The sequence below is a fragment of the Pristiophorus japonicus genome, chromosome 25 (genome assembly GCF_044704955.1).
Source record: "Pristiophorus japonicus isolate sPriJap1 chromosome 25, sPriJap1.hap1, whole genome shotgun sequence".
Taxonomy (NCBI): Eukaryota; Metazoa; Chordata; class Chondrichthyes; family Pristiophoridae; genus Pristiophorus; species Pristiophorus japonicus.
The window spans coordinates 10,050,854-10,073,772 of NC_092001.1; the positions used below are offsets into that span (position 1 = coordinate 10,050,854).

Here is a 22,919-nt window from a genome sequence, read left to right on the forward strand (position 1 = left end):
AGACCTGTTTCCGTCAATGGTTATAAGCAGAACAGGCAGACAGAACGGTTCTGTCGCCTGGAGTTGGGCAAAAGGCTGAAGTTCAGGACAAAAGCACAAAATGAAATGTTCACACGGTACCGAGAGTGAAAATTCCCGGAAAAAGGAGAGAATGAAATGGATTTCAGTGGAAGCCTAGCCGCACTTAACGCTGCGATTGCGCGGACATGTCTTTGGTGTTCTCCACAACAACTGCCATTTGCTGCGAACAGTTTTCCCTGGCGCGAATGTGATGAGAATTTCGAAACAGCAAGGAGGAAAGACTGGGTTGGTCTGCTTGCTGGCACAGACGTTTGCAGCAGCTTCCCTGGTGGTCTAGTGGTTAGGATTCGGCGCTCTCACCGCCGCGGCCCGGGTTCGATTCCCGGTCAGGGAACATTGTATTTGCGGTGCTTCGAAATGCAATGATGTTCCTGAACAAGCTTGCAGCTCACCTCGCTGTTGTCGCCCCAACCATCAGCAGCGTGTCGTGATACAACAGACACTTCTGTTTTAAAATCTGCACTAAATGACAAGATCTCGCTCAACAAGTGGAACTCCAATTGCTGATAGACAACGTAAATTTTGCCAATCATGGCTATCTTTAGTCTTCCAGGTACCTATTTGCGCCACAGCACTCGGGCTTATCATCAATCAATGCATTGCCACTGTGGAAATATTCAGTTTTTTAAACTTCGCAACGTGTGCAAGACTGGAATCAGGGAATGCCTGGACCATGGGCACTGATAACTTATCCTTGAGCATTCATTTGGCCTGGGCCCCTTCTATATTGAACATTGGCTCACTGCATATCAATGTTTAGCGTTCACAGGCGATTTCCAAGATCTGAATTTCCCGGCAGAGAATTCATGGAGTTTTTGATCTAACCGAGATTCACCATCACTAACGTTGATTCGCGACTGTTATCTCTCTTCATCATATCAATGCTAAGAACTGAACCTGCTTTAATTTCACCTTGGCTCGGGGTCAGTGCGGCTCAATAGGACTTTGGCCCGTCTCCCTTTCACAACGCATCAGTGCCGAGAACAGAACAGGGAATTTTGCTGACATGTTATGTTCTGAAACAGTTATAAACTCTCCAGTATATTTCACTGTGTCTTCAGCACTGTGAGATCTAGCCTGGTGTGCAATCTTTGTGTCTTTATGAACACTTCAGCAGAACATTAAATGAACATATGGAACGACAATTGCTGTTTGACACTTTACGGTTTGCCAACATTTAAGTGCAGTGTGAGAACAATCACAATGATCATTATTCTTCCATGTACGTTCATGCGCGGCATCACCCTAACAAACCGAGCTGATCACAGCCCGGCTATCAGTCAATTCATTGCCAGTGCGGAAAAATGCAAATTTCCAACTTAGCAACGTGCACAATACCGGAATCAGAGAGTGCCTGGATCGTGGGCAATGATAAGTTAACATGAGCATTAAGATTTTCAATATCATTATACATTACATGAACACATCCGGAGCTCATTGCCCAGAAATGAGGACTGAGTGTGCGGGGCAATTCCTTCCGGGGTTTAAGTTTTCTTTCAAAAAGGTGTGAGAAAGTTTTGCTTCGTTTTCTGTCGGGAAGAAATAGCTCAGTTGGGAGAGCGTTAGACTGAAGATCTAAAGGTCCCTGGTTCAATCCCGGGTTTCGGCAATATCTGGTGATTTTGCGTTTTCTTCATTTTAAGGGGAGAAGCTGGTTTGATATCGAGACAGTGCTTGAGGGAAGAGCTGTTCAGCGGTTGCGTGATACTAATTTTCGACATGATTTTTTTTAGATTCGGCGCTCTTTTTCTGTTACTTTCTATTTATACTCTGCCCAGTTTTGTATATGAAGAGTGAACAATGTTTAAGCGATGCGATGTGTTCAATTCTTATGCAGTAACTCTATCACCCAGTGTGTGCCGGATACAAAATCATCTAGGCTGGGCTTTCACGCAGCCCTGGGGCATTTTGTTGCCGGTTAAATCGGTCGTTTAGGGCGTGGTATTAATAAAGCCAAGAGCGCGGGCCCGATCCCCATATGGGCCATCCCAATTTTTCATACTTTTTATTCGGTTTTTAGTAACTTTTACAATCAAATCTTCATAACGAAACAAATCCACACGGAATCCCAAGGGATGGGAATTATTTGGAATAACTGCCATTGCTTCTTTGCCGACGGTGTGCAGGGCACAACTTTCTGTTTATACGTGTTTCTTGCTTTGCTGATAACCCCTGAACTGGAGACCTGTTTCTGTCAATGGTTAGAAGCAGAACAGGCAGACAGAACGGTTCTGTCGCCTGGAGTTGGGCAAAAGGCTGAAGTTCAGGACAAAAGCACAAAATGAAATGTTCACACGGTACCGAGAGTGAAAATTCCCGGAAAAAGGAGAGAATGAAATGGATTTCAGTGGAAGCCTAGCCGCACTTAACGCTGCGATTGCGCGGACATGTCTTTGGTGTTCTCCACAACAACTGCCATTTGCTGCGAACAGTTTTCCCTGGCGCGAATGTGATGAGAATTTCGAAACAGCAAGGAGGAAAGACTGGGTTGGTCTGCTTGCTGGCACAGACGTTTGCAGCAGCTTCCCTGGTGGTCTAGTGGTTAGGATTCGGCGCTCTCACCGCCGCGGCCCGGGTTCGATTCCCGGTCAGGGAACATTGTATTTGCGGTGCTTCGAAATGCAATGATGTTCCTGAACAAGCTTGCAGCTCACCTCGCTGTTGTCGCCCCAACCATCAGCAGCGTGTCGTGATACAACAGACACTTCTGTTTTAAAATCTGCACTAAATGACAAGATCTCGCTCAACAAGTGGAACTCCAATTGCTGATAGACAACGTAAATTTTGCCAATCATGGCTATCTTTAGTCTTCCAGGTACCTATTTGCGCCACAGCACTCGGGCTTATCATCAATCAATGCATTGCCACTGTGGAAATATTCAGCATTTTAAACTTTGCAACGTGTGCAAGACTGGAATCAGGGAATGCCTGGACCATGGGCACTGATAACTTATCCTTGAGCATTCATTTGGCCTGGGCCCCTTCTATATTGAACATTGGCTCACTGCATATCAATGTTTAGCGTTCACAGGCGATTTCCAAGATCTGAATTTCCCGGCAGAGAATTCATGGAGTTTTTGATCTAACCGAGATTCACCATCACTAACGTTGATTCGCGACTGTTATCTCTCTTCATCATATCAATGCTAAGAACTGAACCTGCTTTAATTTCGCCTTGGCTCGGGGTCAGTGCGGCTCAATAGGACTTTGGCCCGTCTCCCTTTCACAACGCATCAGTGCCGAGAACAGAACACGGAATTTTGCTGACATGTTATGTTCTGAAACAGTTATAAACTCTCCAGTATATTTCACTGTGTCTTCAGCACTGTGAGATCTAGCCTGGTGTGCAAACTTTGTGTCTTTATGAACACTTCAGCAGAACATTAAATGAACATATGGAACGACAATTGCTGTTTGACACTTTACGGTTTGCCAACATTTAAGTGCAGTGTGAGAACAATCACAATGATCATTATTCTTCCATGTACGTTCATGCGCGGCATCACCCTAACAAACCGAGCTGATCACAGCCCGGCTATCAGTCAATTCATTGCCAGTGCGGAAAAATGCATATTTTCAACTTAGCAACGTGCACAATACCGGAATCAGAGAGTGCCTGGATATTGGGCAATGATAAGTTAACATGAGCATTAAGATTTTCAATATCATTATACATTACATGAACACATCCGGAGCTCATTGCCCAGAAATGAGGACTGAGTGTGCGGGGCAATTCCTTCCGGGGTTTAAGTTTTCTTTCAAAAAGGTGTGAGAAAGTTTTGCTTCGTTTTCTGTCGGGAAGAAATAGCTCAGTTGGGAGAGCGTTAGACTGAAGATTTAAAGGTCCCTGGTTCAATCCCGGGTTTCGGCAATGTCTGGTGATTTTGCGTTTTCTTCATTTTAAGGGGAGAAGCTGGTTTGATATCGAGACAGTGCTTGAGGGAAGAGCTGTTCAGCGGTTGCGTGATACTAATTTTCGACATGATTTTTTTTAGATTCGGCGCTCTTTTTCTGTTACTTTCTATTTATACTCTGCCCAGTTTTGTATATGAAGAGTGAACAATGTTTAAGCGATGCGATGTGTTCAATTCTTATGCAGTAACTCTATCACCCAGTGTGTGCCGGATACAAAATCATCTAGGCTGGGCTTTCACGCAGCCCTGGGGCATTTTGTTGCCGGTTAAATCGGTCGTTTAGGGCGTGGTATTAATAAAGCCAAGAGCGCGGGCCCGATCCCCATATGGGCCATCCCAATTTTTCATACTTTTTATTCGGTTTTTAGTAACTTTTACAATCAAATCTTCATAACGAAACAAATCCACACGGAATCCCAAGGGATGGGAATTATTTGGAATAACAGCCATTGCTTCTTTGCCGACGGTGTGCAGAGCACAACTTTCTGTTTATACGTGTTTCTTGCTTTGCTGATAACCCCTGAACTGGAGACCTGTTTCCGTCAATGGTTATAAGCAGAACAGGCAGACAGAACGGTTCTGTCGCCTGGAGTTGGGCAAAAGGCTGAAGTTCAGGACAAAAGCACAAAATGAAATGTTCACACGGTACCGAGAGTGAAAATTCCCGGAAAAAGGAGAGAATGAAATGGATTTCAGTGGAAGCCTAGCCGCACTTAACGCTGCGATTGCGTGGACATGTCTTTGGTGTTCTCCACAACAACTGCCATTTGCTGCGAACAGTTTTCCCTGGCGCGAATGTGATGAGAATTTCGAAACAGCAAGGAGGAAAGACTGGGTTGGTCTGCTTGCTGGCACAGACGTTTGCAGCAGCTTCCCTGGTGGTCTAGTGGTTAGGATTCGGCGCTCTCACCGCCGCGGCCCGGGTTGGATTCCCGGTCAGGGACCATTGTATTTGCGGTGCTTCGAAATGCAATGATGTTCCTGAACAAGCTTGCAGCTCACCTCGCTGTTGTCGCCCCAACCATCAGCAGCGTGTCGTGATACAACAGACACTTCTGTTTTAAAATCTGCACTAAATGACAAGATCTCGCTCAACAAGTGGAACTCCAATTGCTGATAGACAACGTAAATTTTGCCAATCATGGCTATCTTTAGTCTTCCAGGTACCTATTTGCGCCACAGCACTCGGGCTTATCATCAATCAATGCATTGCCACTGTGGAAATATTCAGCATTTTAAACTTCGCAACGTGTGCAAGACTGGAATCAGGGAATGCCTGGACCATGGGCACTGATAACTTATCCTTGAGCATTCATTTGGCCTGGGCCCCTTCTATATTGAACATTGGCTCACTGCATATCAATGTTTAGCGTTCACAGGCGATTTCCAAGATCTGAATTTCCCGGCAGAGAATTCATGGAGTTTTTGATCTAACCGAGATTCACCATCACTAACGTTGATTCGCGACTGTTATCTCTCTTCATCATATCAATGCTAAGAACTGAACCTGCTTTAATTTCACCTTGGCTCGGGGTCAGTGCGGCTCAATAGGACTTTGGCCCGTCTCCCTTTCACAACGCATCAGTGCCGAGAACAGAACAGGGAATTTTGCTGACATGTTATGTTCTGAAACAGTTATAAACTCTCCAGTATATTTCACTGTGTCTTCAGCACTGTGAGATCTAGCCTGGTGTGCAATCTTTGTGTCTTTATGAACACTTCAGCAGAACATTAAATGAACATATGGAACGACAATTGCTGTTTGACACTTTACGGTTTGCCAACATTTAAGTGCAGTGTGAGAACAATCACAATGATCATTATTCTTCCATGTACGTTCATGCGCGGCATCACCCTAACAAACCGAGCTGATCACAGCCCGGCTATCAGTCAATTCATTGCCAGTGCGGAAAAATGCAAATTTCCAACTTAGCAACGTGCACAATACCGGAATCAGAGAGTGCCTGGATCGTGGGCAATGATAAGTTAACATGAGCATTAAGATTTTCAATATCATTATACATTACATGAACACATCCGGAGCTCATTGCCCAGAAATGAGGACTGAGTGTGCGGGGCAATTCCTTCCGGGGTTTAAGTTTTCTTTCAAAAAGGTGTGAGAAAGTTTTGCTTCGTTTTCTGTCGGGAAGAAATAGCTCAGTTGGGAGAGCGTTAGACTGAAATCTAAAGGTCCCTGGTTCAATCCCGGGTTTCGGCAATATCTGGTGATTTTGCGTTTTCTTCATTTTAAGGGGAGAAGCTGGTTTGATATCGAGACAGTGCTTGAGGGAAGAGCTGTTCAGCGGTTGCGTGATACTAATTTTCGACATGATTTTTTTTAGATTCGGCGCTCTTTTTCTGTTACTTTCTATTTATACTCTGCCCAGTTTTGTATATGAAGAGTGAACAATGTTTAAGCGATGCGATGTGTTCAATTCTTATGCAGTAACTCTATCACCCAGTGTGTGCCGGATACAAAATCATCTAGGCTGGGCTTTCACGCAGCCCTGGGGCATTTTGTTGCCGGTTAAATCGGTCGTTTAGGGCGTGGTATTAATAAAGCCAAGAGCGCGGGCCCGACCCCCATATGGGCCATCCCAATTTTTCATACTTTTTATTCGGTTTTTAGTAACTTTTACAATCAAATCTTCATAACGAAACAAATCCACACGGAATCCCAAGGGATGGGAATTATTTGGAATAACAGCCATTGCTTCTTTGCCGACGGTGTGCAGAGCACAACTTTCTGTTTATACGTGTTTCTTGCTTTGCTGATAACCCCTGAACTGGAGACCTGTTTCCGTCAATGGTTATAAGCAGAACAGGCAGACAGAACGGTTCTGTCGCCTGGAGTTGGGCAAAAGGCTGAAGTTCAGGACAAAAGCACAAAATGAAATGTTCACACGGTACCGAGAGTGAAAATTCCCGGAAAAAGGAGAGAATGAAATGGATTTCAGTGGAAGCCTAGCCGCACTTAACGCTGCGATTGCGCGGACATGTCTTTGGTGTTCTCCACAACAACTGCCATTTGCTGCGAACAGTTTTCCCTGGCGCGAATGTGATGAGAATTTCGAAACAGCAAGGAGGAAAGACTGGGTTGGTCTGCTTGCTGGCACAGACGTTTGCAGCAGCTTCCCTGGTGGTCTAGTGGTTAGGATTCGGCGCTCTCACCGCCGCGGCCCGGGTTCGATTCCCGGTCAGGGAACATTGTATTTGCGGTGCTTCGAAATGCAATGATGTTCCTGAACAAGCTTGCAGCTCACCTCGCTGTTGTCGCCCCAACCATCAGCAGCGTGTCGTGATACAACAGACACTTCTGTTTTAAAATCTGCACTAAATGACAAGATCTCGCTCAACAAGTGGAACTCCAATTGCTGATAGACAACGTAAATTTTGCCAATCATGGCTATCTTTAGTCTTCCAGGTACCTATTTGCGCCACAGCACTCGGGCTTATCATCAATCAATGCATTGCCACTGTGGAAATATTCAGCATTTTAAACTTCGCAACGTGTGCAAGACTGGAATCAGGGAATGCCTGGACCATGGGCACTGATAACTTATCCTTGAGCATTCATTTGGCCTGGGCCCCTTCTATATTGAACATTGGCTCACTGCATATCAATGTTTAGCGTTCACAGGCGATTTCCAAGATCTGAATTTCCCGGCAGAGAATTCATGGAGTTTTTGATCTAACCGAGATTCACCATCACTAACGTTGATTCGCGACTGTTATCTCTCTTCATCATATCAATGCTAAGAACTGAACCTGCTTTAATTTCGCCTTGGCTCGGGGTCAGTGCGGCTCAATAGGACTTTGGCCCGTCTCCCTTTCACAACGCATCAGTGCCGAGAACAGAACACGGAATTTTGCTGACATGTTATGTTCTGAAACAGTTATAAACTCTCCAGTATATTTCACTGTGTCTTCAGCACTGTGAGATCTAGCCTGGTGTGCAAACTTTGTGTCTTTATGAACACTTCAGCAGAACATTAAATGAACATATGGAACGACAATTGCTGTTTGACACTTTACGGTTTGCCAACATTTAAGTGCAGTGTGAGAACAATCACAATGATCATTATTCTTCCATGTACGTTCATGCGCGGCATCACCCTAACAAACCGAGCTGATCACAGCCCGGCTATCAGTCAATTCATTGCCAGTGCGGAAAAATGCATATTTTCAACTTAGCAACGTGCACAATACCGGAATCAGAGAGTGCCTGGATATTGGGCAATGATAAGTTAACATGAGCATTAAGATTTTCAATATCATTATACATTACATGAACACATCCGGAGCTCATTGCCCAGAAATGAGGACTGAGTGTGCGGGGCAATTCCTTCCGGGGTTTAAGTTTTCTTTCAAAAAGGTGTGAGAAAGTTTTGCTTCGTTTTCTGTCGGGAAGAAATAGCTCAGTTGGGAGAGCGTTAGACTGAAGATTTAAAGGTCCCTGGTTCAATCCCGGGTTTCGGCAATGTCTGGTGATTTTGCGTTTTCTTCATTTTAAGGGGAGAAGCTGGTTTGATATCGAGACAGTGCTTGAGGGAAGAGCTGTTCAGCGGTTGCGTGATACTAATTTTCGACATGATTTTTTTTAGATTCGGCGCTCTTTTTCTGTTACTTTCTATTTATACTCTGCCCAGTTTTGTATATGAAGAGTGAACAATGTTTAAGCGATGCGATGTGTTCAATTCTTATGCAGTAACTCTATCACCCAGTGTGTGCCGGATACAAAATCATCTAGGCTGGGCTTTCACGCAGCCCTGGGGCATTTTGTTGCCGGTTAAATCGGTCGTTTAGGGCGTGGTATTAATAAAGCCAAGAGCGCGGGCCCGATCCCCATATGGGCCATCCCAATTTTTCATACTTTTTATTCGGTTTTTAGTAACTTTTACAATCAAATCTTCATAACGAAACAAATCCACACGGAATCCCAAGGGATGGGAATTATTTGGAATAACAGCCATTGCTTCTTTGCCGACGGTGTGCAGAGCACAACTTTCTGTTTATACGTGTTTCTTGCTTTGCTGATAACCCCTGAACTGGAGACCTGTTTCCGTCAATGGTTATAAGCAGAACAGGCAGACAGAACGGTTCTGTCGCCTGGAGTTGGGCAAAAGGCTGAAGTTCAGGACAAAAGCACAAAATGAAATGTTCACACGGTACCGAGAGTGAAAATTCCCGGAAAAAGGAGAGAATGAAATGGATTTCAGTGGAAGCCTAGCCGCACTTAACGCTGCGATTGCGTGGACATGTCTTTGGTGTTCTCCACAACAACTGCCATTTGCTGCGAACAGTTTTCCCTGGCGCGAATGTGATGAGAATTTCGAAACAGCAAGGAGGAAAGACTGGGTTGGTCTGCTTGCTGGCACAGACGTTTGCAGCAGCTTCCCTGGTGGTCTAGTGGTTAGGATTCGGCGCTCTCACCGCCGCGGCCCGGGTTGGATTCCCGGTCAGGGACCATTGTATTTGCGGTGCTTCGAAATGCAATGATGTTCCTGAACAAGCTTGCAGCTCACCTCGCTGTTGTCGCCCCAACCATCAGCAGCGTGTCGTGATACAACAGACACTTCTGTTTTAAAATCTGCACTAAATGACAAGATCTCGCTCAACAAGTGGAACTCCAATTGCTGATAGACAACGTAAATTTTGCCAATCATGGCTATCTTTAGTCTTCCAGGTACCTATTTGCGCCACAGCACTCGGGCTTATCATCAATCAATGCATTGCCACTGTGGAAATATTCAGCATTTTAAACTTCGCAACGTGTGCAAGACTGGAATCAGGGAATGCCTGGACCATGGGCACTGATAACTTATCCTTGAGCATTCATTTGGCCTGGGCCCCTTCTATATTGAACATTGGCTCACTGCATATCAATGTTTAGCGTTCACAGGCGATTTCCAAGATCTGAATTTCCCGGCAGAGAATTCATGGAGTTTTTGATCTAACCGAGATTCACCATCACTAACGTTGATTCGCGACTGTTATCTCTCTTCATCATATCAATGCTAAGAACTGAACCTGCTTTAATTTCACCTTGGCTCGGGGTCAGTGCGGCTCAATAGGACTTTGGCCCGTCTCCCTTTCACAACGCATCAGTGCCGAGAACAGAACAGGGAATTTTGCTGACATGTTATGTTCTGAAACAGTTATAAACTCTCCAGTATATTTCACTGTGTCTTCAGCACTGTGAGATCTAGCCTGGTGTGCAATCTTTGTGTCTTTATGAACACTTCAGCAGAACATTAAATGAACATATGGAACGACAATTGCTGTTTGACACTTTACGGTTTGCCAACATTTAAGTGCAGTGTGAGAACAATCACAATGATCATTATTCTTCCATGTACGTTCATGCGCGGCATCACCCTAACAAACCGAGCTGATCACAGCCCGGCTATCAGTCAATTCATTGCCAGTGCGGAAAAATGCAAATTTCCAACTTAGCAACGTGCACAATACCGGAATCAGAGAGTGCCTGGATCGTGGGCAATGATAAGTTAACATGAGCATTAAGATTTTCAATATCATTATACATTACATGAACACATCCGGAGCTCATTGCCCAGAAATGAGGACTGAGTGTGCGGGGCAATTCCTTCCGGGGTTTAAGTTTTCTTTCAAAAAGGTGTGAGAAAGTTTTGCTTCGTTTTCTGTCGGGAAGAAATAGCTCAGTTGGGAGAGCGCTAGACTGAAATCTAAAGGTCCCTGGTTCAATCCCGGGTTTCGGCAATATCTGGTGATTTTGCGTTTTCTTCATTTTAAGGGGAGAAGCTGGTTTGATATCGAGACAGTGCTTGAGGGAAGAGCTGTTCAGCGGTTGCGTGATACTAATTTTCGACATGATTTTTTTTAGATTCGGCGCTCTTTTTCTGTTACTTTCTATTTATACTCTGCCCAGTTTTGTATATGAAGAGTGAACAATGTTTAAGCGATGCGATGTGTTCAATTCTTATGCAGTAACTCTATCACCCAGTGTGTGCCGGATACAAAATCATCTAGGCTGGGCTTTCACGCAGCCCTGGGGCATTTTGTTGCCGGTTAAATCGGTCGTTTAGGGCGTGGTATTAATAAAGCCAAGAGCGCGGGCCCGACCCCCATATGGGCCATCCCAATTTTTCATACTTTTTATTCGGTTTTTAGTAACTTTTACAATCAAATCTTCATAACGAAACAAATCCACACGGAATCCCAAGGGATGGGAATTATTTGGAATAACAGCCATTGCTTCTTTGCCGACGGTGTGCAGAGCACAACTTTCTGTTTATACGTGTTTCTTGCTTTGCTGATAACCCCTGAACTGGAGACCTGTTTCCGTCAATGGTTATAAGCAGAACAGGCAGACAGAACGGTTCTGTCGCCTGGAGTTGGGCAAAAGGCTGAAGTTCAGGACAAAAGCACAAAATGAAATGTTCACACGGTACCGAGAGTGAAAATTCCCGGAAAAAGGAGAGAATGAAATGGATTTCAGTGGAAGCCTAGCCGCACTTAACGCTGCGATTGCGCGGACATGTCTTTGGTGTTCTCCACAACAACTGCCATTTGCTGCGAACAGTTTTCCCTGGCGCGAATGTGATGAGAATTTCGAAACAGCAAGGAGGAAAGACTGGGTTGGTCTGCTTGCTGGCACAGACGTTTGCAGCAGCTTCCCTGGTGGTCTAGTGGTTAGGATTCGGCGCTCTCACCGCCGCGGCCCGGGTTCGATTCCCGGTCAGGGAACATTGTATTTGCGGTGCTTCGAAATGCAATGATGTTCCTGAACAAGCTTGCAGCTCACCTCGCTGTTGTCGCCCCAACCATCAGCAGCGTGTCGTGATACAACAGACACTTCTGTTTTAAAATCTGCACTAAATGACAAGATCTCGCTCAACAAGTGGAACTCCAATTGCTGATAGACAACGTAAATTTTGCCAATCATGGCTATCTTTAGTCTTCCAGGTACCTATTTGCGCCACAGCACTCGGGCTTATCATCAATCAATGCATTGCCACTGTGGAAATATTCAGCATTTTAAACTTCGCAACGTGTGCAAGACTGGAATCAGGGAATGCCTGGACCATGGGCACTGATAACTTATCCTTGAGCATTCATTTGGCCTGGGCCCCTTCTATATTGAACATTGGCTCACTGCATATCAATGTTTAGCGTTCACAGGCGATTTCCAAGATCTGAATTTCCCGGCAGAGAATTCATGGAGTTTTTGATCTAACCGAGATTCACCATCACTAACGTTGATTCGCGACTGTTATCTCTCTTCATCATATCAATGCTAAGAACTGAACCTGCTTTAATTTCGCCTTGGCTCGGGGTCAGTGCGGCTCAATAGGACTTTGGCCCGTCTCCCTTTCACAACGCATCAGTGCCGAGAACAGAACACGGAATTTTGCTGACATGTTATGTTCTGAAACAGTTATAAACTCTCCAGTATATTTCACTGTGTCTTCAGCACTGTGAGATCTAGCCTGGTGTGCAAACTTTGTGTCTTTATGAACACTTCAGCAGAACATTAAATGAACATATGGAACGACAATTGCTGTTTGACACTTTACGGTTTGCCAACATTTAAGTGCAGTGTGAGAACAATCACAATGATCATTATTCTTCCATGTACGTTCATGCGCGGCATCACCCTAACAAACCGAGCTGATCACAGCCCGGCTATCAGTCAATTCATTGCCAGTGCGGAAAAATGCATATTTTCAACTTAGCAACGTGCACAATACCGGAATCAGAGAGTGCCTGGATATTGGGCAATGATAAGTTAACATGAGCATTAAGATTTTCAATATCATTATACATTACATGAACACATCCGGAGCTCATTGCCCAGAAATGAGGACTGAGTGTGCGGGGCAATTCCTTCCGGGGTTTAAGTTTTCTTTCAAAAAGGTGTGAGAAAGTTTTGCTTCGTTTTCTGTCGGGAAGAAATAGCTCAGTTGGGAGAGCGTTAGACTGAAGATTTAAAGGTCCCTGGTTCAATCCCGGGTTTCGGCAATGTCTGGTGATTTTGCGTTTTCTTCATTTTAAGGGGAGAAGCTGGTTTGATATCGAGACAGTGCTTGAGGGAAGAGCTGTTCAGCGGTTGCGTGATACTAATTTTCGACATGATTTTTTTTAGATTCGGCGCTCTTTTTCTGTTACTTTCTATTTATACTCTGCCCAGTTTTGTATATGAAGAGTGAACAATGTTTAAGCGATGCGATGTGTTCAATTCTTATGCAGTAACTCTATCACCCAGTGTGTGCCGGATACAAAATCATCTAGGCTGGGCTTTCACGCAGCCCTGGGGCATTTTGTTGCCGGTTAAATCGGTCGTTTAGGGCGTGGTATTAATAAAGCCAAGAGCGCGGGCCCGATCCCCATATGGGCCATCCCAATTTTTCATACTTTTTATTCGGTTTTTAGTAACTTTTACAATCAAATCTTCATAACGAAACAAATCCACACGGAATCCCAAGGGATGGGAATTATTTGGAATAACAGCCATTGCTTCTTTGCCGACGGTGTGCAGAGCACAACTTTCTGTTTATACGTGTTTCTTGCTTTGCTGATAACCCCTGAACTGGAGACCTGTTTCCGTCAATGGTTATAAGCAGAACAGGCAGACAGAACGGTTCTGTCGCCTGGAGTTGGGCAAAAGGCTGAAGTTCAGGACAAAAGCACAAAATGAAATGTTCACACGGTACCGAGAGTGAAAATTCCCGGAAAAAGGAGAGAATGAAATGGATTTCAGTGGAAGCCTAGCCGCACTTAACGCTGCGATTGCGTGGACATGTCTTTGGTGTTCTCCACAACAACTGCCATTTGCTGCGAACAGTTTTCCCTGGCGCGAATGTGATGAGAATTTCGAAACAGCAAGGAGGAAAGACTGGGTTGGTCTGCTTGCTGGCACAGACGTTTGCAGCAGCTTCCCTGGTGGTCTAGTGGTTAGGATTCGGCGCTCTCACCGCCGCGGCCCGGGTTCGATTCCCGGTCAGGGAACATTGTATTTGCGGTGCTTCGAAATGCAATGATGTTCCTGAACAAGCTTGCAGCTCACCTCGCTGTTGTCGCCCCAACCATCAGCAGCGTGTCGTGATACAACAGACACTTCTGTTTTAAAATCTGCACTAAATGACAAGATCTCGCTCAACAAGTGGAACTCCAATTGCTGATAGACAACGTAAATTTTGCCAATCATGGCTATCTTTAGTCTTCCAGGTACCTATTTGCGCCACAGCACTCGGGCTTATCATCAATCAATGCATTGCCACTGTGGAAATATTCAGCATTTTAAACTTCGCAACGTGTGCAAGACTGGAATCAGGGAATGCCTGGACCATGGGCACTGATAACTTATCCTTGAGCATTCATTTGGCCTGGGCCCCTTCTATATTGAACATTGGCTCACTGCATATCAATGTTTAGCGTTCACAGGCGATTTCCAAGATCTGAATTTCCCGGCAGAGAATTCATGGAGTTTTTGATCTAACCGAGATTCACCATCACTAACGTTGATTCGCGACTGTTATCTCTCTTCATCATATCAATGCTAAGAACTGAACCTGCTTTAATTTCGCCTTGGCTCGGGGTCAGTGCGGCTCAATAGGACTTTGGCCCGTCTCCCTTTCACAACGCATCAGTGCCGAGAACAGAACACGGAATTTTGCTGACATGTTATGTTCTGAAACAGTTATAAACTCTCCAGTATATTTCACTGTGTCTTCAGCACTGTGAGATCTAGCCTGGTGTGCAAACTTTGTGTCTTTATGAACACTTCAGCAGAACATTAAATGAACATATGGAACGACAATTGCTGTTTGACACTTTACGGTTTGCCAACATTTAAGTGCAGTGTGAGAACAATCACAATGATCATTATTCTTCCATGTACGTTCATGCGCGGCATCACCCTAACAAACCGAGCTGATCACAGCCCGGCTATCAGTCAATTCATTGCCAGTGCGGAAAAATGCATATTTTCAACTTAGCAACGTGCACAATACCGGAATCAGAGAGTGCCTGGATATTGGGCAATGATAAGTTAACATGAGCATTAAGATTTTCAATATCATTATACATTACATGAACACATCCGGAGCTCATTGCCCAGAAATGAGGACTGAGTGTGCGGGGCAATTCCTTCCGGGGTTTAAGTTTTCTTTCAAAAAGGTGTGAGAAAGTTTTGCTTCGTTTTCTGTCGGGAAGAAATAGCTCAGTTGGGAGAGCGTTAGACTGAAGATTTAAAGGTCCCTGGTTCAATCCCGGGTTTCGGCAATGTCTGGTGATTTTGCGTTTTCTTCATTTTAAGGGGAGAAGCTGGTTTGATATCGAGACAGTGCTTGAGGGAAGAGCTGTTCAGCGGTTGCGTGATACTAATTTTCGACATGATTTTTTTTAGATTCGGCGCTCTTTTTCTGTTACTTTCTATTTATACTCTGCCCAGTTTTGTATATGAAGAGTGAACAATGTTTAAGCGATGCGATGTGTTCAATTCTTATGCAGTAACTCTATCACCCAGTGTGTGCCGGATACAAAATCATCTAGGCTGGGCTTTCACGCAGCCCTGGGGCATTTTGTTGCCGGTTAAATCGGTCGTTTAGGGCGTGGTATTAATAAAGCCAAGAGCGCGGGCCCGATCCCCATATGGGCCATCCCAATTTTTCATACTTTTTATTCGGTTTTTAGTAACTTTTACAATCAAATCTTCATAACGAAACAAATCCACACGGAATCCCAAGGGATGGGAATTATTTGGAATAACAGCCATTGCTTCTTTGCCGACGGTGTGCAGAGCACAACTTTCTGTTTATACGTGTTTCTTGCTTTGCTGATAACCCCTGAACTGGAGACCTGTTTCCGTCAATGGTTATAAGCAGAACAGGCAGACAGAACGGTTCTGTCGCCTGGAGTTGGGCAAAAGGCTGAAGTTCAGGACAAAAGCACAAAATGAAATGTTCACACGGTACCGAGAGTGAAAATTCCCGGAAAAAGGAGAGAATGAAATGGATTTCAGTGGAAGCCTAGCCGCACTTAACGCTGCGATTGCGTGGACATGTCTTTGGTGTTCTCCACAACAACTGCCATTTGCTGCGAACAGTTTTCCCTGGCGCGAATGTGATGAGAATTTCGAAACAGCAAGGAGGAAAGACTGGGTTGGTCTGCTTGCTGGCACAGACGTTTGCAGCAGCTTCCCTGGTGGTCTAGTGGTTAGGATTCGGCGCTCTCACCGCCGCGGCCCGGGTTCGATTCCCGGTCAGGGAACATTGTATTTGCGGTGCTTCGAAATGCAATGATGTTCCTGAACAAGCTTGCAGCTCACCTCGCTGTTGTCGCCCCAACCATCAGCAGCGTGTCGTGATACAACAGACACTTCTGTTTTAAAATCTGCACTAAATGACAAGATCTCGCTCAACAAGTGGAACTCCAATTGCTGATAGACAACGTAAATTTTGCCAATCATGGCTATCTTTAGTCTTCCAGGTACCTATTTGCGCCACAGCACTCGGGCTTATCATCAATCAATGCATTGCCACTGTGGAAATATTCAGCATTTTAAACTTCGCAACGTGTGCAAGACTGGAATCAGGGAATGCCTGGACCATGGGCACTGATAACTTATCCTTGAGCATTCATTTGGCCTGGGCCCCTTCTATATTGAACATTGGCTCACTGCATATCAATGTTTAGCGTTCACAGGCGATTTCCAAGATCTGAATTTCCCGGCAGAGAATTCATGGAGTTTTTGATCTAACCGAGATTCACCATCACTAACGTTGATTCGCGACTGTTATCTCTCTTCATCATATCAATGCTAAGAACTGAACCTGCTTTAATTTCGCCTTGGCTCGGGGTCAGTGCGGCTCAATAGGACTTTGGCCCGTCTCCCTTTCACAACGCATCAGTGCCGAGAACAGAACACGGAATTTTGCTGACATGTTATGTTCTGAAACAGTTATAAACTCTCCAGTATATTTCACTGTGTCTTCAGCACTGTGAGATCTAGCCTGGTGTGCAAACTTTGTGTCTTTATGAACACTTCAGCAGAACATTAAATGAACATATGGAACGACAATTGCTGTTTGACACTTTACGGTTTGCCAACATTTAAGTGCAGTGTGAGAACAATCACAATGATCATTATTCTTCCATGTACGTTCATGCGCGGCATCACCCTAACAAACCGAGCTGATCACAGCCCGGCTATCAGTCAATTCATTGCCAGTGCGGAAAAATGCATATTTTCAACTTAGCAACGTGCACAATACCGGAATCAGAGAGTGCCTGGATATTGGGCAATGATAAGTTAACATGAGCATTAAGATTTTCAATATCATTATACATTACATGAACACATCCGGAGCTCATTGCCCAGAAATGAGGATTGAGTGTGCGGGGCAATTCCTTCCGGGGTTTAAGTTTTCTTTCAAAAAGGTGTGAGAAAGTTTTGCTTCGTTTTCTGTCGGGAAGAAATAGCTCAGTTGGGAGAGCGTTAGACTGAAGATTTAAAGGTCCCTGGTTCAATCCCGGGTTTCGGCAATGTCTGGTGATTTTGCGTTTTCTTCATTTTAAGGGGAGAAGCTGGTTTGATATCGAGACAGTGCTTGAGGGAAGAGCTGTTCAGCGGTTGCGTGATACTAATTTTCGACATGATTTTTTTTAGATTCGGCGCTCTTTTTCTGTTACTTTCTATTTATACTCTGCCCAGTTTTGTATATGAAGAGTGAACAATGTTTAAGCGATGCGATGTGTTCAATTCTTATGCAGTAACTCTATCACCCAGTGTGTGCCGGATACAAAATCATCTAGGCTGGGCTTTCACGCAGCCCTGGGGCATTTTGTTGCCGGTTAAATCGGTCGTTTAGGGCGTGGTATTAATAAAGCCAAGAGCGCGGGCCCGATCCCCATATGGGCCATCCCAATTTTTCATACTTTTTATTCGGTTTTTAGTAACTTTTACAATCAAATCTTCATAACGAAACAAATCCACACGGAATCCCAAGGGATGGGAATTATTTGGAATAACAGCCATTGCTTCTTTGCCGACGGTGTGCAGAGCACAACTTTCTGTTTATACGTGTTTCTTGCTTTGCTGATAACCCCTGAACTGGAGACCTGTTTCCGTCAATGGTTATAAGCAGAACAGGCAGACAGAACGGTTCTGTCGCCTGGAGTTGGGCAAAAGGCTGAAGTTCAGGACAAAAGCACAAAATGAAATGTTCACACGGTACCGAGAGTGAAAATTCCCGGAAAAAGGAGAGAATGAAATGGATTTCAGTGGAAGCCTAGCCGCACTTAACGCTGCGATTGCGTGGACATGTCTTTGGTGTTCTCCACAACAACTGCCATTTGCTGCGAACAGTTTTCCCTGGCGCGAATGTGATGAGAATTTCGAAACAGCAAGGAGGAAAGACTGGGTTGGTCTGCTTGCTGGCACAGACGTTTGCAGCAGCTTCCCTGGTGGTCTAGTGGTTAGGATTCGGCGCTCTCACCGCCGCGGCCCGGGTTGGATTCCCGGTCAGGGACCATTGTATTTGCGGTGCTTCGAAATGCAATGATGTTCCTGAACAAGCTTGCAGCTCACCTCGCTGTTGTCGCCCCAACCATCAGCAGCGTGTCGTGATACAACAGACACTTCTGTTTTAAAATCTGCACTAAATGACAAGATCTCGCTCAACAAGTGGAACTCCAATTGCTGATAGACAACGTAAATTTTGCCAATCATGGCTATCTTTAGTCTTCCAGGTACCTATTTGCGCCACAGCACTCGGGCTTATCATCAATCAATGCATTGCCACTGTGGAAATATTCAGCATTTTAAACTTCGCAACGTGTGCAAGACTGGAATCAGGAAATGCCTGGACCATGGGAACTGATAACTTATCCTTGAGCATTCATTTGGCCTGGGCCCCTTCTATATTGAACATTGGCTCACAGCATATCAATGTTTAGCGTTCACAGGCGATTTCCAAGATCTGAATTTCCCGGCAGAGAATTCATGGAGTTTTTGATCTAACCGAGATTCACCATCACTAACGTTGATTCGCGACTGTTATCTCTCTTCATCATATCAATGCTAAGAACTGAACCTGCTTTAATTTCACCTTGGCTCGGGGTCAGTGCGGCTCAATAGGACTTTGGCCCGTCTCCCTTTCACAACGCATCAGTGCCGAGAACAGAACAGGGAATTTTGCTGACATGTTATGTTCTGAAACAGTTATAAACTCTCCAGTATATTTCACTGTGTCTTCAGCACTGTGAGATCTAGCCTGGTGTGCAATCTTTGTGTCTTTATGAACACTTCAGCAGAACATTAAATGAACATATGGAACGACAATTGCTGTTTGACACTTTACGGTTTGCCAACATTTAAGTGCAGTGTGAGAACAATCACAATGATCATTATTCTTCCATGTACGTTCATGCGCGGCATCACCCTAACAAACCGAGCTGATCACAGCCCGGCTATCAGTCAATTCATTGCCAGTGCGGAAAAATGCATATTTTCAACTTAGCAACGTGCACAATACCGGAATCAGAGAGTGCCTGGATATTGGGCAATGATAAGTTAACATGAGCATTAAGATTTTCAATATCATTATACATTACATGAACACATCCGGAGCTCATTGCCCAGAAATGAGGATTGAGTGTGCGGGGCAATTCCTTCCGGGGTTTAAGTTTTCTTTCAAAAAGGTGTGAGAAAGTTTTGCTTCGTTTTCTGTCGGGAAGAAATAGCTCAGTTGGGAGAGCGTTAGACTGAAGATTTAAAGGTCCCTGGTTCAATCCCGGGTTTCGGCAATGTCTGGTGATTTTGCGTTTTCTTCATTTTAAGGGGAGAAGCTGGTTTGATATCGAGACAGTGCTTGAGGGAAGAGCTGTTCAGCGGTTGCGTGATACTAATTTTCGACATGATTTTTTTTAGATTCGGCGCTCTTTTTCTGTTACTTTCTATTTATACTCTGCCCAGTTTTGTATATGAAGAGTGAACAATGTTTAAGCGATGCGATGTGTTCAATTCTTATGCAGTAACTCTATCACCCAGTGTGTGCCGGATACAAAATCATCTAGGCTGGGCTTTCACGCAGCCCTGGGGCATTTTGTTGCCGGTTAAATCGGTCGTTTAGGGCGTGGTATTAATAAAGCCAAGAGCGCGGGCCCGATCCCCATATGGGCCATCCCAATTTTTCATACTTTTTATTCGGTTTTTAGTAACTTTTACAATCAAATCTTCATAACGAAACAAATCCACACGGAATCCCAAGGGATGGGAATTATTTGGAATAACAGCCATTGCTTCTTTGCCGACGGTGTGCAGAGCACAACTTTCTGTTTATACGTGTTTCTTGCTTTGCTGATAACCCCTGAACTGGAGACCTGTTTCCGTCAATGGTTATAAGCAGAACAGGCAGACAGAACGGTTCTGTCGCCTGGAGTTGGGCAAAAGGCTGAAGTTCAGGACAAAAGCACAAAATGAAATGTTCACACGGTACCGAGAGTGAAAATTCCCGGAAAAAGGAGAGAATGAAATGGATTTCAGTGGAAGCCTAGCCGCACTTAACGCTGCGATTGCGTGGACATGTCTTTGGTGTTCTCCACAACAACTGCCATTTGCTGCGAACAGTTTTCCCTGGCGCGAATGTGATGAGAATTTCGAAACAGCAAGGAGGAAAGACTGGGTTGGTCTGCTTGCTGGCACAGACGTTTGCAGCAGCTTCCCTGGTGGTCTAGTGGTTAGGATTCGGCGCTCTCACCGCCGCGGCCCGGGTTGGATTCCCGGTCAGGGACCATTGTATTTGCGGTGCTTCGAAATGCAATGATGTTCCTGAACAAGCTTGCAGCTCACCTCGCTGTTGTCGCCCCAACCATCAGCAGCGTGTCGTGATACAACAGACACTTCTGTTTTAAAATCTGCACTAAATGACAAGATCTCGCTCAACAAGTGGAACTCCAATTGCTGATAGACAACGTAAATTTTGCCAATCATGGCTATCTTTAGTCTTCCAGGTACCTATTTGCGCCACAGCACTCGGGCTTATCATCAATCAATGCATTGCCACTGTGGAAATATTCAGCATTTTAAACTTCGCAACGTGTGCAAGACTGGAATCAGGAAATGCCTGGACCATGGGAACTGATAACTTATCCTTGAGCATTCATTTGGCCTGGGCCCCTTCTATATTGAACATTGGCTCACAGCATATCAATGTTTAGCGTTCACAGGCGATTTCCAAGATCTGAATTTCCCGGCAGAGAATTCATGGAGTTTTTGATCTAACCGAGATTCACCATCACTAACGTTGATTCGCGACTGTTATCTCTCTTCATCATATCAATGCTAAGAACTGAACCTGCTTTAATTTCACCTTGGCTCGGGGTCAGTGCGGCTCAATAGGACTTTGGCCCGTCTCCCTTTCACAACGCATCAGTGCCGAGAACAGAACAGGGAATTTTGCTGACATGTTATGTTCTGAAACAGTTATAAACTCTCCAGTATATTTCACTGTGTCTTCAGCACTGTGAGATCTAGCCTGGTGTGCAATCTTTGTGTCTTTATGAACACTTCAGCAGAACATTAAATGAACATATGGAACGACAATTGCTGTTTGACACTTTACGGTTTGCCAACATTTAAGTGCAGTGTGAGAACAATCACAATGATCATTATTCTTCCATGTACGTTCATGCGCGGCATCACCCTAACAAACCGAGCTGATCACAGCCCGGCTATCAGTCAATTCATTGCCAGTGCGGAAAAATGCATATTTTCAACTTAGCAACGTGCACAATACCGGAATCAGAGAGTGCCTGGATATTGGGCAATGATAAGTTAACATGAGCATTAAGATTTTCAATATCATTATACATTACATGAACACATCCGGAGCTCATTGCCCAGAAATGAGGATTGAGTGTGCGGGGCAATTCCTTCCGGGGTTTAAGTTTTCTTTCAAAAAGGTGTGAGAAAGTTTTGCTTCGTTTTCTGTCGGGAAGAAATAGCTCAGTTGGGAGAGCGTTAGACTGAAGATTTAAAGGTCCCTGGTTCAATCCCGGGTTTCGGCAATGTCTGGTGATTTTGCGTTTTCTTCATTTTAAGGGGAGAAGCTGGTTTGATATCGAGACAGTGCTTGAGGGAAGAGCTGTTCAGCGGTTGCGTGATACTAATTTTCGACATGATTTTTTTTAGATTCGGCGCTCTTTTTCTGTTACTTTCTATTTATACTCTGCCCAGTTTTGTATATGAAGAGTGAACAATGTTTAAGCGATGCGATGTGTTCAATTCTTATGCAGTAACTCTATCACCCAGTGTGTGCCGGATACAAAATCATCTAGGCTGGGCTTTCACGCAGCCCTGGGGCATTTTGTTGCCGGTTAAATCGGTCGTTTAGGGCGTGGTATTAATAAAGCCAAGAGCGCGGGCCCGATCCCCATATGGGCCATCCCAATTTTTCATACTTTTTATTCGGTTTTTAGTAACTTTTACAATCAAATCTTCATAACGAAACAAATCCACACGGAATCCCAAGGGATGGGAATTATTTGGAATAACAGCCATTGCTTCTTTGCCGACGGTGTGCAGAGCACAACTTTCTGTTTATACGTGTTTCTTGCTTTGCTGATAACCCCTGAACTGGAGACCTGTTTCCGTCAATGGTTATAAGCAGAACAGGCAGACAGAACGGTTCTGTCGCCTGGAGTTGGGCAAAAGGCTGAAGTTCAGGACAAAAGCACAAAATGAAATGTTCACACGGTACCGAGAGTGAAAATTCCCGGAAAAAGGAGAGAATGAAATGGATTTCAGTGGAAGCCTAGCCGCACTTAACGCTGCGATTGCGTGGACATGTCTTTGGTGTTCTCCACAACAACTGCCATTTGCTGCGAACAGTTTTCCCTGGCGCGAATGTGATGAGAATTTCGAAACAGCAAGGAGGAAAG

General features: G+C 44.7%; 18 non-coding genes across 18 annotated transcripts; all 18 read left to right on the forward strand.

The window, feature by feature from the left end:
• The first annotated feature begins 343 nt into the window (after window positions 1–343).
• Window positions 344–415, forward strand: trnae-cuc (transfer RNA glutamic acid (anticodon CUC)). The gene has a single exon. It is a non-coding gene; the product is annotated as a tRNA-Glu (tRNA).
• Window positions 416–1,612: 1,197 nt separating this feature from the next.
• trnaf-gaa (transfer RNA phenylalanine (anticodon GAA)) lies at window positions 1,613–1,690 on the forward strand. Its single transcript has one exon. It is a non-coding gene; the product is annotated as a tRNA-Phe (tRNA).
• Window positions 1,691–2,605: 915 nt separating this feature from the next.
• On the forward strand, window positions 2,606–2,677 carry trnae-cuc (transfer RNA glutamic acid (anticodon CUC)). Its single transcript has one exon. It is a non-coding gene; the product is annotated as a tRNA-Glu (tRNA).
• Window positions 2,678–3,874: 1,197 nt separating this feature from the next.
• trnaf-gaa (transfer RNA phenylalanine (anticodon GAA)) lies at window positions 3,875–3,952 on the forward strand. Its single transcript has one exon. It is a non-coding gene; the product is annotated as a tRNA-Phe (tRNA).
• Window positions 3,953–4,867: 915 nt separating this feature from the next.
• On the forward strand, window positions 4,868–4,939 carry trnae-cuc (transfer RNA glutamic acid (anticodon CUC)). Its single transcript has one exon. It is a non-coding gene; the product is annotated as a tRNA-Glu (tRNA).
• Window positions 4,940–7,128: 2,189 nt separating this feature from the next.
• On the forward strand, window positions 7,129–7,200 carry trnae-cuc (transfer RNA glutamic acid (anticodon CUC)). Its single transcript has one exon. It is a non-coding gene; the product is annotated as a tRNA-Glu (tRNA).
• Window positions 7,201–8,397: 1,197 nt separating this feature from the next.
• Window positions 8,398–8,475, forward strand: trnaf-gaa (transfer RNA phenylalanine (anticodon GAA)). Its single transcript has one exon. It is a non-coding gene; the product is annotated as a tRNA-Phe (tRNA).
• Window positions 8,476–9,390: 915 nt separating this feature from the next.
• trnae-cuc (transfer RNA glutamic acid (anticodon CUC)) lies at window positions 9,391–9,462 on the forward strand. Its single transcript has one exon. It is a non-coding gene; the product is annotated as a tRNA-Glu (tRNA).
• Window positions 9,463–11,651: 2,189 nt separating this feature from the next.
• Window positions 11,652–11,723, forward strand: trnae-cuc (transfer RNA glutamic acid (anticodon CUC)). Its single transcript has one exon. It is a non-coding gene; the product is annotated as a tRNA-Glu (tRNA).
• Window positions 11,724–12,920: 1,197 nt separating this feature from the next.
• On the forward strand, window positions 12,921–12,998 carry trnaf-gaa (transfer RNA phenylalanine (anticodon GAA)). The gene has a single exon. It is a non-coding gene; the product is annotated as a tRNA-Phe (tRNA).
• A 915-nt stretch (window positions 12,999–13,913) lies between these two features.
• On the forward strand, window positions 13,914–13,985 carry trnae-cuc (transfer RNA glutamic acid (anticodon CUC)). The gene has a single exon. It is a non-coding gene; the product is annotated as a tRNA-Glu (tRNA).
• A 1,197-nt stretch (window positions 13,986–15,182) lies between these two features.
• trnaf-gaa (transfer RNA phenylalanine (anticodon GAA)) lies at window positions 15,183–15,260 on the forward strand. Its single transcript has one exon. It is a non-coding gene; the product is annotated as a tRNA-Phe (tRNA).
• Window positions 15,261–16,175: 915 nt separating this feature from the next.
• On the forward strand, window positions 16,176–16,247 carry trnae-cuc (transfer RNA glutamic acid (anticodon CUC)). Its single transcript has one exon. It is a non-coding gene; the product is annotated as a tRNA-Glu (tRNA).
• Window positions 16,248–17,444: 1,197 nt separating this feature from the next.
• trnaf-gaa (transfer RNA phenylalanine (anticodon GAA)) lies at window positions 17,445–17,522 on the forward strand. Its single transcript has one exon. It is a non-coding gene; the product is annotated as a tRNA-Phe (tRNA).
• Window positions 17,523–18,437: 915 nt separating this feature from the next.
• Window positions 18,438–18,509, forward strand: trnae-cuc (transfer RNA glutamic acid (anticodon CUC)). The gene has a single exon. It is a non-coding gene; the product is annotated as a tRNA-Glu (tRNA).
• Window positions 18,510–19,706: 1,197 nt separating this feature from the next.
• trnaf-gaa (transfer RNA phenylalanine (anticodon GAA)) lies at window positions 19,707–19,784 on the forward strand. Its single transcript has one exon. It is a non-coding gene; the product is annotated as a tRNA-Phe (tRNA).
• Window positions 19,785–20,699: 915 nt separating this feature from the next.
• Window positions 20,700–20,771, forward strand: trnae-cuc (transfer RNA glutamic acid (anticodon CUC)). The gene has a single exon. It is a non-coding gene; the product is annotated as a tRNA-Glu (tRNA).
• Window positions 20,772–21,968: 1,197 nt separating this feature from the next.
• trnaf-gaa (transfer RNA phenylalanine (anticodon GAA)) lies at window positions 21,969–22,046 on the forward strand. Its single transcript has one exon. It is a non-coding gene; the product is annotated as a tRNA-Phe (tRNA).
• The last annotated feature ends 873 nt before the right edge of the window (window positions 22,047–22,919 follow it).